Raw genomic sequence first — 15,765 nt, 5'->3', positions numbered from 1 at the left:
TTGAGACGGAGTTTTGCTTTTGTTGCCCAGGCTGGAGTGCAATGGCGTGATCTTGGCTCACTGCAACCTCTGCTTCCTAGGTTCAAGTGATTCTCCTGCCTCAGCCTCCCAAGTAGCTGGGATTACAGGCATGTGCCACCATGCCCAGCTAATTTTTGTATTTTTAGTAGAGGCGGGGCTTCATCGTGTTAGTCAGGCTGGTCCAGAACACCTGACCTCAAGTGATCCGCCTGCCTTGGCCTCCCAAAGTGCTGGGATTACAGGTGTGAGCCACCGTGCCCAGCCTCCTTGTCTTTAGAATAGGGTTTTAGTAAAAATGAAATAGTATAAGTATCTGGCAGTTAGTAAATGTTCAATTACTGTTGGCTACAAAATCTATCCCCTGTGAGGCCAGAGCAGGAACAATGAGAGTCACGTTCATCTCCAATTACTTATGGAGGCAACTACCCAGGATTCTGCTTTTATAGCTCAGTTTAGCTCTTTGCCAATAGAAAATATTTATATGGACAATGCCAGCCAAGGGCAGACATAAAAGGAAGTACCAGGAAAGAAAATTGAATGGAAACTGATTCCAAAGAATTGGTCCCAGACCACTTTCATCGCTAGGGATCACACCTTCCTACACACCCACACCCAATACGCCCACGAGATAAAGAAACATGAATCTAATAATATTCCTGGCAATTATATTCTGCTTATCATTGTACAAAATGACACACTATGACCACAGCGGAGCCTCACAGAGACCTTGTGAAGTTGGCAGATATGGTTAAGAAGAGACTCAAAAGGATGCATGACCTATCCTGAGGTGTGGCACACAGAAACAGCAGGCCAGAGCTTGAATCCAGGGCTCCCGGCTTACCCCGCTGTCTCTCTTCTGCGGCCTAGCCTTGGACTCCTGGTGGCCTCCCCTGAAATCTTGAAATAAATGTCTCTTTCTTGTGTCAGCTCAAATATCCCTTTCACAGAGAATTTCTCCCTAACCATTGCCTTCCAATGTAATTCTCTACACCCCTGCACCCTTTTCACTTCTAAAACAGCACTCTTCGCTATTCCTCATTACATACTATTTATTGCCTGTTCCATTTAATGCCTTTCTTCACCAGTGCATTACCCAATTCCTAGCAGAGTACCTGGCACATGGTAGCCATTATATAATGATTGTTGAACGAATAAATGAAAGTTGAAGAAACTCACAAAGTTGGGTGACTCATTTATAGTGTTTTCTCTAATTATATAAACAGAGCTTTTTTGTGGGGTTTTTTGTTTGTTTGTTTTATTTTGTTTTGAGGTGGGGACTTGCTTTGTCACCAAGGCTGGAGTACAATGGTGTGATCTCAGCTTACTGCAGCCTCCACCTCCCAGGTTCAAGCGATTCTCCCGCCTCAGCCTTCCAAGCAGCTGGAACTACAGGTGCATGCCACCACACCCAGCTAATGTTTGTATTTTTAGTAGAGACAGGGTTTCGCCATGTTGGCCAGGCTGGTCTCGAACTTCTAACCTCAAGCGATCCGCGTGCCTCAGCCTCCCAAAGTGCTGGGATTACAGAGATGAGCCACCATGCCCGGCCTATATAAACAGTTATAGCACCACTTAACAGGGATCAGAAACTAAATGTTCTATTTCTTCTTACAACCCTTCCCTATCCCACACTGAATAATCCCCACCAGACAAAAAACGAATAAAGAAAACATCTAATGAATATGACCATATATCTCTCCTGCCCGCTGCCTTTCCTCATTGTGAACCACTCCTGGAAAGGAAGAACCAAGATCACTAAGAATTAGAATAAATCCATCCCTGGAAGCTTCACGAAGTCATTCAACAAAAAATCCACTGGGCACCTGGGTTGTGCTAGGTGCTTGTGCTCAGTTCTGGGGATCAAGGAAGATGCAGCCACTGTCTTCCCAGTGGGGATGAGCATTAAACAAGCTATAAATATAAACTACAATGTGGGCTGTAAACGGGAAAGCCACAGACCAGTGGGGACTGGGCGAATCCCACCTGCCAGTCACCATTTTAAAAGCTTCTTCCGGCTTCTCTGCCTTTATTTTCTGGCTCTAGGACATTGCCAAGCCTCATTCTATCTCTGCATACCAAGGAGGATACAGGAGAGAAGAGAGAGGGGAAGGAGGTGGAAATGCATTAAAACAAAAAAGAGAGAATGAAGCAGTGTAAGGTTGGTCACACATTTGTCATTAAGTCAAAGCTGAATGCCAGTGTTTGCGTGAGGTGGAATTATCTCATTCTTTTAGCCTGTGAGTCTCTGTGATCCACCAGTCAAGTATGTGATTGGATTCTGCCTCAACAAAACCTTAAATTACACACCTATTGTGCCTGAGCTAAGCCCAGTTTCACAGCGGTGAAGAAGGCATCTCCCAGCTTCCTTAGCAGTGTTCGATCCAGCGCCTGCTCTCATCTGCTGGTTGATGAATGAGTAATAGGATTAGAGAGTCTCATCTCAAGCCACACTGTGATTTCATGTTGGGTGCAGGCACAAAGGCTGGGGTGATGGATAGGGGATGCACTGTGGAGATGGGCCTGGTTCCCCTCCCCGGTGGGCTATTGGTGGACAGAACACCACTGCATCCTGGGAAGAGGCCTGCTGGCATTTACGAAGGGTTTACCGCGGTCAGTGACTGTGGTCGGCACCTACACAGAAGGTAGTTGTCTTATTGAATGCTTCCTGAGGGGGAGAAGGGGACCTTCCCAGTGTCTATTTCTCACTCCTGGGTATAGGACCTCTTACATGATTTGGATACTTGTCCTCTCCAAATCCCATGTTGAAATGGGATCCCCAGTGTTGAAGACGGAGCCTGGTGGGAGGTGTTTGGGTCGCGAGGGCAGATCCTTCTTGAACGGTTTGGTGCCTGCCTGGAGGTAATAAGTGAGCTCTTGCTCTCTTCATTCACAGGAGAGCTGGTTGTTTACAAAGAGCCTGACATCTCTCTTGCCCCCTCTCTCACCAAATGACACGCTTGCTTCCCCTTCTCCTTCCACTATGATTGGAAGCTTCCTGAAGCCCTCACCAGAAACAGATGCTGATGCCATGCCTCTCGTACAGCCTGTAGAATTGTGAGCCAAATAAATCTTTGATTTATAAATTACCCAGCGTCAAGTATGCCTTTACGGCACAGCAAAATGGACCAAGACAACCTCCCCCCGGCCCCATTTTTCCACTGGAAACCAACCAGTCCCCACTTTCAGGGAAGGTTCTGATGAAGTTCACTCCAGCTCCCAGAGAGGACACGTGAGCAAGCCAAGCCAGACAGAGCCACTGACATTCACCGTAGAGCTGTCGCCAGTGCCACCGGGAGACAAGAAGCTCCTTCCACTGAGCTGAACATTACACAGAGGGGAAGAAGAAACATCATTCACCTGGGGAGATGGGAGCAAGCTGGGAAGTGGAATTTGGAAAGGCAGGGTCTGTTTTCCCTTTCTACTAACACCCCTACCTCTAAGGGCAAAGCCAGGTCTACTGCTTAAATTTTTCAGTAAATAAAAGCCCATACATTCCCTCCTTGGCTCAAGATAGCCTGATATGGTGTGTTAGTCCATTTTGCCTTGCTCCACCGGAATACCTGAGATGGGGTAATTTATAAAGAAAAGAAGTTTCTTTGGCTTACAATCCTGCAGGCTCTACAAGAAGCATGGCATCAGCATCTGCTCAGCTTCTACTGAGGTCTCAGGAAGCTTTTATTCACGGTGGAAGGTGAAGCAGGAGCAGGCATGTCACATGGCGAGAGTGGAAGCAAGAGAAAGAGGAGGTCCCAGTTTCTAACCATCAGATCTCACGTGAATCATTACCGCAGGGAGGCACCAAGACATTCATGAGGTACTTGCCCCCATGATCCAGACGCCTCCCACCAGGCCCCACCTCCAACACACTGGGGAGCATACTTCAACATGAGATTTGGAGGGGACAAATATCTGAAATACATCGCATGGGTTTTCTGCCCAAATGAGTTCTCATACATTTTACAAATGAAGAATCAAGTTTCACAGACCTTAAGCCATCTACCCAAGGTCACAGGGCCAATGAAGTCATAGGGAAGAGCTGAGATTCAAGCCCCAGCCTTTTTATTCCAAACCTAGTGTGTTTTCCCCTACAAGATCCCTTCCCAAGAGACCGCTGTGCACCTGCTGTGTGGAAGGGCCCAGAGACTGATTCCACAAGGCAAGAAAAAAACCCAGGAGCCTGGGACACCCAGGGCACATATTAGGGTTAAAAAAAGTTGAGACATGTTTTTCCTTTCTGTAAAAATCTCTGTCTGGCTGTAGGTCACATATTTTTCCACTCTGAAGCCAGAGTGGGCAGAGGCTTGGAACAATGAAAATAACAAGGGCTTTGGAGACAGACAGACCTGAGTTCAAATTCTGACACATCCAGTTATTCTAGCTGTGTGACTTAGGACAAGTACCTTACCTTCTCTGAACACCAATTATATCATCCAATGTGGAAATAAGTATACCTCCCCCCACAGCCATGATAAGAATTAATCAGAAAACACACATGTCAGCTGGGTGTGGTGGCTCACACCTGTAATCCCAGCACTTTGGGAGACTGAGGCAGGTGGACCACTGGAGGTCAGGAGTTTGAGACCAGCCTGGCCAACATGATGAAACCCTGTCTCTAATAAAAATACAAAACTTAGCTGGGTATGGTGGCAGATGTCTGTAATCCCAGGTACTTGGGAGGCTGAGGCAGGAGAATCGCTTGAACCCAAGCGGCAGAGGTTGCAGTGAGCCAAGATCATACCACTGCATTACAGCCTGGGTGACAGAGCGAGACTCTGTGTCAACAAAAAAAAAAAGCAGAAAAAGAAAATATGCATGTCGATTATGATTTGGGGCTGTAAAGAAGAGAAAATTCCATTTACTGCAACTTAAACACAGGGATATATATTTTTCTCAAATAACGAGACATCGGGGCAGGTAGTACCAGGGTTAACTCAATGGCTTTGCCATCAACATGGCTTTTCCTTTAGGCTTGCAAGGTGGTTCTGGCAGCCCTAAGTGCAGAACCCTCTGTATAAAGCCTTTCATTGCCACATCTCTCTCATTTTTAAAACCCCTTTCCTGTTTAGGAAAAAAAAAAAAAAAAGTGCTGCTGACTGCCAATGCAGTATTCGCTGGGAAAATGGAAAACGGGTTAAAAGAGCACCAGCACACTTCCCCCTATATTTCATTGGCCAGAACTAGATCACATGACCACCACTCCTAGCTGCAAGGGATGCTGGGATGGCAAGCCAATTATACTTTATGCTCTGGTCATCTACTAAGAGAAATAAGTAGGAAAATGACCTCCAGGGAGACAACCAACAGCAGTTGCCAGATTATATAAAGCACTCTGGGACCAGGTGTGGTGGTTCATGCCTGTAATCCCAATACTTTGGGACACCAAGGCAAGAGGATTGCTTTAGCCAAGGAGTTTGAGACCAGTGGAAAGCATAGTAAGGCCCCGCCTCTTAAAAAAAAAAAAAAAGTTAAATATTAGCCAGGCATGGTGGTGCTCACCTGTGGCCCCAGGTACTCAACAGGCTGAGCTGGGAGTATTATTTGAGCCCTGAAGGTAGAGCCTGCAGTGAGTCATGATCACACCACTGCACTCCAGCCTGAGTGACAGAGTCCTTGTCTCCCCAAACAATAAAAAAGCACTCTGCACTCTGGGCAGAATCTGGCACATATAAAATACTCAGTAACTGGAAGTGTGTTTATGATTAAGCTAAGCTAAATGTGCTGCCATTCACACAGAGGGTGGCTTTTCCAGCACACGCTCCCTCCTCAGTGCTGAGCTTCCAGAAGACACAGAGCCCTCAGACTTCCAGCTCAGCATCTCCCCTGCACCCATGTAGCCATACCAGGAAGAGCCAGGTAGTTCATCCCAGGAGGATGTGCAGCAGGAGACTAGCTGCTCTCTCCCCCGCTGCAGAAAGCAATGGTCACAGCAGTCTGCAAAGATAGATCTGAAGAAGACAACAGAAAGAGATCTGAAACTGAGAATTACCATGGAAAGCAGGTTTGAGAAGTCAAGTGTGACAGAAGAACAGCTCAGAGGGCACTGAGGCCTGGGTGGAGCTGTCGTGCTCAGGGTTGTTTTAGCCACAATTCACAGCCTGCTGCTTCCACACTGCAAGCTCTGGCCCTCCCCACTCCTCACTTCTCACCAGCTTCTTTCCTTCATTTATAAGAAAGAGGGGAGGCCAGGCGCAGTGGCTCATGCCTGTAATCCTAGCACTTTGGGAGGTGGAGGCGGATGGATCACCTGAGGTCAGGAGTTCGAGACCAGCCTGGTCAATATGGTGAAACCCCATCTCTACTAAAAATACAAAAATTAGCTGAATGTGGTGGCACGTGCCTGTAATCCCAGCTACTCGGGAGGCTGAGACAGGAGAATCTCTTGAACCCAGGAGGCAGAGGTTGCAGTAAGCTGAGATCATGCTACTGCACTTCAGTCTGGGTGACAGAGCAAGATTCTATCAAAATGAAAGGAAGGAAGGAAGGAAGGAAGGAAGGAAGGAAGGAAGGAAGGAAGGAAGGAAGGAAGGAAGGAAGGAAGGAAGGAAGGGTGGGGAAGGAAGGAAGAAAGAGAAGGAAGGGAGGGAGGGAAGGAGCTGCATCCATCCCAACCACAAAAAGACTAAAGATGTGACACAAAGTGGGTACTTCTTTCCTGGAAGGTATAAGAGAGTGACCTGGCCCTTCTGCTACTCCCTTCATGCTCACCAGGTCTCCAGTGACTGGGGCTTACATGCATTAATCAGTCAATCATTTATTCAACATACAGTGGAGTGTTTACTAGTGAAGGCTTCATGCTGGGTGCTGGGGCTATGAGGCTGCCAAACTCTCCTCACCTTGCATGAGACGTGTGCCCAAATCTCACAGGAATGTTACTTGGGACTTTCCCAACATCCCAATTCCTCCCCGCAATCCACACTCAGGTCATCCTAATTGCATACGTTACCCTGAGTCTATTTCCAGCCCCCCACTTCACTCCCACTAGGATGCCTATAATCAAAACAACAGACAATACCAAATGTTGGTGAGGATGTAGAGAAATTGGAACCCTTGTACACTGCTAGTGCGAGAATGTAAAGTGGTGCAGTTGCTTTGAAAACAGTCTGGAAGTTATTCAGGAGGTTAAACATAGAGTTATCATAGGACCCAGCAGTTCCATTCTCAGGTATCTACCTGAGAGAATTGAAAGCATATGTTCACACAAAAACTTCTATACAGATGTTAACAGCAACATTGTTCATCATAGCCAAAAAGTGGAAACAATCCAAATGTCTACAGACTGACGAAGGGAGAAACACAAGGAGCTCTATCCACACGTGGAATATGATTCAGCCCCAGACAGGAACATAGTACTGGGGCATGCAACAGCACAGATGAACTCTGAGAACATCGTGCTAAGTGAAATAAGCCCATCACAAAAGACCACACAGTGTATGATTCCACTTATATGAAATGAGCAGACAAATCCATAGAGACAGAAAGCAGATTCATGATTATCAGAGGCAAAGGGGATAGGGGAGTATGGAGTAACCACTAATGAATATGGGATTTCTTCTGGGGGTAACAAAAATTCTTTTTGGAGTGATGGGATTTGACAGTAATAATGGTTGCATAATGTTGTAACTTTCCTAAAAACCATAAATAATTTAAAGGAGTAGATCTGGCCGGGCATGGTGGCTCATGCCTGTAATCCCAACACTTTGGGAGACCAAGGCGAGTGGATCACCTGAGGTCAAGAGTTCGAGACCAGCCTGGCCAACATGGTGAAACCCCATCTCTACTAAAAATACAAAAATTAGGTGGGCATGACAGTGGGAGCCTGTAATCCCAGCTACTCAGGAGGCTGAGGCAGGAGAATCGCTTGAACCTAGGAGGCAGAGGTTGCAGTGAGCTGAGATCATGCCATTGCACTCCAGCCTGGGCAACAGAGCAAGACCCTGTCTCAAAATAAATAAATAAATAAATCTTACAGCATGTAAACTATATCTCAAAAATTTAAAAATAAAAATAAAAAACCCTCCCCAGCTCTGACTGCAATAAGGAAACAAGCATTTAGCTGGAGGGGCAGTGACTGACTTCTTTTCTTCCTGTCTCTCCCGGCATCAGCTCAGACTCCGAACTCCTTGGGAAGGCTGGTGCTGCATGCTAAAGCCCTGCCTGCCTCCTGCAGGCCCTGACAGCCAGGGCTGGGGGGGGCCACCCTGCCGAGGACTGGCTGCTGGCAGCCAACGCCTTCCCTTCCACTTTCCTCTGCCCTGAGTTCATTGCCTGACAAGGGAGCCATGTTGGACAGTGGGCATGTCCTTGGGAAGGACACTGGAGCGGAGGCCTCTGCAGCGTCCTGTCACTGACCAGCTTTGCCTGACTGTGTGATCCCAGGGGGGAGAGAAGAAGAGCCCGGAGCAGCCACCAGGGCCAGTGGAGGTGACTTTTGTCACGACCCTTGCCCCCATCAGAGCCATCACACCTGTGTGGAAGAGTCGCCAAGGGGTCGAGCATCAGTTCCTTTCCCTTTTCTTTTTAAAAATTATTCTAGTGAATCACGCTGTCATTAGAGAAGTGACCAGGTGGAATTTTCTTTCATGCAGAAAAACTGGGATGGAAACACCAGGGAGTCCTCAGCCGGTCACTTTTCTAGGAAGCCAGTTAACAAGACCCGTCCTCCGTGGACGTCACTAACGCTTTTAAGTAGCATTTTGTCCCTTCCTGATAGATGCATCATCTTCGTTTTTTATTCTCTAGCTCTCCTGGGAGTTAGAAAAAAAGCCCAGTCTCACATTCCCAAGGTTAAGGACTTTGTACTCCACGACAGTGGCTCTGCTCATTCCCTCTTCAACGCGCCACTGCCCTTCACTGCTCAGCCCTCAGGCTTGTGTGAGAATCTCCCCACCCCTTCAAGGCTGTGAAAATCTGGTGTTGTGGGGAAGGTTGGTGGGTGGAGAGGGCAGTTCTAATGACTGACCAGTTCCCTGAGGACAATATAGCCCCAGAGTCTAATGGAGCCCAGACTTAAGGCAGGTGAATGCCCTATTGACATGGGCTGTGTTTGAACCTGGGAAGTGATACTGTCAACAATAATTGACAGCAACCCATGAAGGACCCTAAGCAAAAAAGACTGTTGTTCCCCAATGGGACTTGATCAAACTGGGGAAAGGATGCACAATAAGAGTAAAAGGCTCCAGCCCCATGTAGAGAAGTGTAGTTGGCCTTGGACTCTGCCATTGTCCCCAGGCCACCACAGAGCCTCGGTGAAGAAACCTGATCACAACCGGGTGTGGTGGCTCACACCTGTAATCCCAGCACTTTGGGAGGCCCAGGCAGGTGGAACGTTTGAGGTCGGGAGTTTGAGATCAGCGTGGTCAACATGCCAAAACCTGTCTCTACTGAAAATACAAAAATTAGCCAGGCGTTATGGTGGGCACCTGTAATCCCAGATACTCAGGAGGCTGAGGCAGGAGAATTTCTTAAACCCAGGAGGTGGAGGTTGCAAGGAGTTGAAATTGGGCCCCTGCACTCCAGTGGGGTAACACTGAGACTCTGTCTCAAAAAAAAAAAAAAACAAAACCTAATTGACACCTCGCATCTCCAGCACCCAGGGAGAGAGGGTCCTGGTTGGAGGGTCAGGTAGCCCAGAATCCTCACTGATTCCACATGAGTTCCTGTGAGACACTGGCTTCAGAAATGAATCTCCCAGCATCAAGGGGTCCCATTTATAAGATGGGCTCTTTGTACACCTGATTTATTCACCTCACAGGGTAAGTGTGAAGATCAAGAGATATCACAAATGGGAAGCATATGAATGTTCCAGAATGCCATGAAAATCAAAAGAAGGAATGTCAAGAAGGAAACATGCAAAAACAAAACAAAACAAAAACAAAACCTTCGTGTGACTTGGGCCCTTCTCCGACTCTGTCTGTCTTGTGGATGTGCTCTATTCTCTGGATGTTCCAGAGTAAGTTTCTAGAAGATAAAACCTACAGATACCTGTTCGGATGAACGGAGGCAAGATGGTGCACTTCCGGGTTCTTCTTCACCACCAACTCTTCCCGCGCGCGAAAATGCAGCCGGTGCCCTGGAAGGTGCAGATCAACTGGGCATGCGCCATGTGACGTCAATCCGAAGAGACCAAGATTTACCTGGTCGCACCTGCAGAACGCCCCCCGACACGCCCGTTCCCCGCCTATTGCCCTCCCACTCCTAGAAAAGCCACTGTTGGCCAGTGAGCCACCCGGCCTTCTCACAGCCCTACTCCTGTCGGGATGTCGGGACTGTGGGAAGTCCGTCCGAGAGCCCCACGGGGGACTCTGCCGGCCTCCTTTGCCGGAGGCTGACAGACTTCTCCCCCACACCTTAGGTTACCAAAAATAAATGTGCAGTTTTGCTCCTACACTTGCCTACCCACTGGTTCTTTTGCGCCCGCTCAGCTGGTCTTAGAAAAACAAATCAATACCCAGGCATCCAGCTGAGTTATTACAATTTAAGATGCATTTGTGCTTCAAATATTTATTAAGCACCTACTATATGCCAGTCCTAAGCCAAATACTGACCTATGAATATGAGTCATATTCACACAATCCCTGACACCAGGGAGTTTCCTATCCAGGTTGACAAATAAACAGACACTTAAACAAAAGAACAAGTAGATAATACGAAAAATTAGCTGGGTGTAGTGACGCACACCTATACTCCTAGCTACCCGAGAGGCTGACGCAGGAAGATCACTCGAACCTGGAAGGTGGAGGTGGTAGATGACAGCGGTGGAGACCCCGGAAGGAGGCCCAGGGTTTACGGGGCACACAGCTACATGCCAGGAGTGAGGAAAAGCTTCAGCGAGCAGCACGGGACTGTTGCTGTCAAGAAACTGAACGCTGGGGTTATACAAACCTTGGTGTGAACAGCAACTTAACTGCTTGGGTGTCTTGGGGCAAATGACTAGCCTGGATTTACCCATCTGTGAGATAGAGATGATATCATTGCAAAACTATTGGGAAAATTTTTTTTTTTAAATGCACAAAGCATGCTTACAGCGGTGCCTGGTACATAGTAAGTTCTCAATAAATGGCATCTGAGACATGATGCTACACTGACTCTTGAAAAATTACTAAGGGGAGAGGGGCAATGGTGGGTAAGAAAAAGGTATATGACCATGAAACACGCAGAAGCCTGGTGCCCCTGGAAAATGGTGAGTTATTTAAGGGTACTTCCTTCCCATAACACTACCTGCCCACAGGCTTCTGTTTGTTCAGTTTTCACACCCAGAAGGCAACAGGTTGGCACCCACCACACTGACCTCTGCCTAAGGAAGGCTCCTCCAGAGCTCTGAGTGTGTCGCCCCACTGGAAGGGGTGACAGTCCCTGCCTCTAAGGGACTGGCTTCTTGACTCCATCCACCCTGCCTGCACAGGAAACCAGGCCATATACCTTATGGAACAGCTCACTGGCTTAAAGTCCAAACTGGTTCTGCCTCGGCCGGGCCGGCGCATGTGCCCATGAAGCCCCACCCCACAACCCCTCCAGGTGGCCTGGAAGCCACCACATAATGTGGTCCAGCAGTGATGTCCGAAGAATGTGACCAGATGGCTGAGGGGTACCTGGGAGTGGCAGGAGGCTAGGCATCCCTCACACACAGAGATCCTCCTTCCTCACAGCTTTCATAGAATGAGAGGCTGTTTTCACTGCTAAATAACTTCCCCTGAAGAAATTCTTCTGGGATATTTCGCCATCACCAGCTGGTATTTCTTGGCAATTGAAACAGCACCCACGGCCTTGTAGGAACAGGGCATGACTTGTCACCTGTTCGTGCCTGCGCAGCCTCCACCTCTGTTGTCCCATATTTCCACCCCCCTCACCCCTAGGGCAGCTCACTCCTGGGCACCTTGACACCAGGCAGAGGGGCCATGGGATGGTGGGGAGCGGGGCCTCTGAGCCAGCCCCTTGTCAGGTACAAGGACTCCCAGAACCAATAATCACCAGGTGCCCCCAGCCCCTGAAGCACCACACCCCATCTCCTCCCCCAGGAGCCCCGCCCATGCTCCACTCCTCCCAGGTGTACTTAGACACATTAAAAAATCTGTTTAATAAATTACCACCTTTACATGACCTGACAATAGCCACAGATAATCCACGGCTATTAGAAGCCTTGTTTACAACTCACGTAATTCTAGGTTGTGCAAAGCCCAACAAGTTAGGCAAGGTGTCAACCTTCCCTCTGTTAATGGCACAACTTGTATTCACAAATTACATGTAATTGATCCAAAGATGTTACAGACATTTGAAAAACAAAGGGCATGGGCCTCCACCCCTCCCATCCCTTCCTTCTGGGAACTTACCCCCAAGGAAATTACTGTGAACTGTGGGCAAAAAAAAAAAACAGCATCGGTCTGTTTGGCGGTGTTGTTTATAATAACAAAAACTTTAGAAACAACCTACCTATTCAACAATGGGGAATTAGTTAAACAAACTTTGGAGCATGCAGACAGGGAGCTACTGGGCAACGATTTAAAGTAATATTGCAGGAGAATACACAGTAACATGGGGAGCGTGTTAACCATCTGCTGTTAAATGAGGGAGAAAAAGTAGGTTACAAAGCAATAACTAGAATTAATTCCATTAAAAGACTTTATATAAATATATTTACTTGAATAGTGCTAGGGAGGTAGGGTGTGTGATCTGCAGGCAGACAGATGGGTTTGGGTTTCGAATCTTCCCGGCCCTGTGACCGTGTACAAGTTACATAACCTCTCTATGCTTCAGCTTTTTCGTCTCTAAAATGCAGAAAATACCTACTTCAGGAGGCTGTTGCAAACATTAAAGAAAATTACCTGTGTAACGTGCTTAGCATTGCCCCAGCATAAGACAAATACTCAATTGTTGTAGTTACTGTTATTGTCGTATAAAAATGGTTGACTATGGGTGGTAGGATTACAAGTATTTTTCTCTTTGAATATTTGGTTGTTTTTCCTTGTCTGTTTCCTAGAGGGTACTGCCATTGTGATGACAAAAATATATATTTATATAGTTGAAGCTGATAAAGTTACTGGGTCGTGGGGAGGGAGTTGTTGTTTTTAAAGAGGGAAACTTGGATGCATCAAAGGCGTCACTCAGCTGAGGTTTGTGACCTCAGCAGGTGAGGACTGCATTCTGATAGATCCTACCCCCAAGACAAGAAGGGCAAAAGAGGGCAGGACTCTCTTGGATGCATATTGGAAAACAAAGTGGATATGCCTGGCTCCTCCCCTCGCTGTCCCCGCCCCACCACCCATCTCACCCCACACTGGGATTTAGGCATCAGAGCCCTGGGTGGGTTAAGAAGGGGCTGGGGTGGAAAGAGTTATTAATCAACTAAGTAAAAGGAGGAGCTGAATTGGGGGAGGAGCTCTGAATGCTGGTCCTGAGGCTTAGGGGGAGTGGCAGTGGGGCGTGTCCCAGAGAAAGGGAAGTGCCAGGAGCTAGTGGAGGCCAGAGAGTTACAGAAAACACAGATTTGATGGCCTTGCCTTGTCCAAAGGACCCACAAGGTCAGAGACACAGTCTATGGCTCCACAGGCCTGGCCCATTTGCTGAAAGTGCACCAGCCCCACACACAGGGCCCACCATTTCCCAGAGCCAGGGCAGGTCGGTGGGGTACTGCTGCGTCTCCTTAATTAAGCATGGTCTTCTGGGTTACATAGGGTGTGGCAGCAGCACCTAGGAATTAGGAGAGGCCTTGGGGCCCTCAAATCCAAAACCAGCCTCCACTCAGCACAGGATGGATCCAGTGATGGGACCAGAGAGTTTGTCTTCTCATAGACAGGGAAGCAACACGTGGACCAAAACTGGGTTCGAACCCAGACCTGCCTTAGTGACTGGGCTTGATTCTGAGGCAGAGAAACCCACTGGGCTGGGAGAGCTGAGGAGGGGGCCCTGCCCTACTGCTTTGCAGGAAGACTGAGGAGGGGAGGAGCTGGCCTGAGAGGAGGTTAGGTCTCTTGCTAGGTGAGCATGGCTTGGGTCTCCTTACTCCCTAAGGCAGGAACTCAGCAGCTGCTGAAAGGAGACCCAAGAGCTTTATATCCAAACTCCCGGCAGCTCCAGTGTGGCCTGGCCTTCCAGGCCACGTACTGTCTTAGGGACAGCAATATGGTGGAGGAAAGGCAAAACCAAAAGGAGACAGTCCTGGCTTCCCTCGTAGACGTTCTTTGAAAGTCGGCCTTTTCTCCAGCTCAGGAATAAGGAAAGGCAGACTAGGATGGGAGGGTAGTCCCCTGCTGCCCTCAGAGGTCCCAGTTCTGAAGGAGAAAAGAGGGAGTGGGACTGAAGAGAGGCACACCTGCCTTCCAGAGTTTGGGGTGCAGTGGAGAGGATGTCCAGGCCACACCTGGGGGCAGGCAGCCCTGTGTACAGCTAATCAGCACGACAGGGCCATTTCTCAGGAGTGTGGACTACCCAGGTCCCCAAAACCATCTCCCTTCATGCCACTGCTTAAAAATGAACCATAAGATACTGATGCCTACCTACTTCAATGACGATGAACAAAAAATGAAAAGTGTTGTGAGGATATGGAGTAATTGGAACCCTCCTACACTTCTAGTAAGAATGCAAAATGCTGCAGCCCCTTTGGAAAAGTTTGGTGGGTTCTCAACATGTTAAACATAGAATTATTAACACCACATATCAACCAGCAATTCCACTCCTAGGGAGAGACCCAAAAGAATCGAAAACAGGCACTCACACATGTCCATGCACATGCGTGTTCCCAAGAGAGATATTCACAATACAGGAGGTCAGGATCAACCTAGGCAGCACAGTGAGACTTCATCTCGACAAAATTTAAAATAACAGCAGGACATGTTGGCACACACCGATAGTCCTGGTTACTCAGGAGGCTGAGGTGGGAGGATCACTTGAGTCCAGGAATTTGAGGCTGCAGTGAGGTATGAAGGTGCCACTGTACTCCAGCCCGAGTGACAGAGTGAGACCATGACTCAAAAAACAAAAAACAAAAACGAAAATTCAACTATTCACAATAGCCAAAGAGTGGGACCAACCCCATGTCCATCAATGGATGAATAGATTTTAAAATGAAATACAGCCATAGACTAGGATTTTATTCACCATATAAAGGAATGAAGTTCTAATACATGCCACAACATGGATGAATCTTGAAAACACTATGCTAAATGAAAGAAGTCGGACACAAAAGGACACAGATTGCCTACTTCCACTTATCTGAAATATCCAGAATGGGTAAATCTACAGGGACAGAAGCAGATTAATGGTTTCCAGGGACTGGAGTGGGCAAGTGGGGTGCTGGGGAGTGACTGCTCAATGGATATGAGGTTCCCTTTTGGGAGTGATAAAAATGTTTTGGGACCAGGCACAGTGGCTCACGCCTATAATCCCAGCACTTTGGGAGGCTGAGGCTGGAGGATCCCTTCAGCTAAGGAACTGGAGACCAGCCTGGCCAACATGGCAAAATCCTGTATCTACTAAAAATACAAAAATTGGCCAGGCACAGTGGCTCATGTCTATAATCCCAGCACTTTGGAAGCCCAAGATGGGTGGATCACGAAGTCAGGAATTTGAGATCAGCCTGGCCAATATGGTGACACCCTCTCTCTACTAAAAATATGAAAATTAGCCAAACATGGTGGGAGTCCCAGCTACTCAGGAAGCGGAGGGAGAAGAATTGCTTGAACCCAGGAGGGAGAGGTTGTAGTCAGCCGTGATCACGCACTGCACTCCAGCCTGGGCAACAGAGGGAGGCTC

Source organism: Piliocolobus tephrosceles, chromosome 17 (genome assembly GCF_002776525.5).
Source record: "Piliocolobus tephrosceles isolate RC106 chromosome 17, ASM277652v3, whole genome shotgun sequence".
NCBI classification, from domain to species: domain Eukaryota; kingdom Metazoa; phylum Chordata; class Mammalia; order Primates; family Cercopithecidae; genus Piliocolobus; species Piliocolobus tephrosceles.
The sequence above is the reverse complement of the archived record's forward strand: the minus strand, read 5'-3'. Positions refer to the sequence as shown.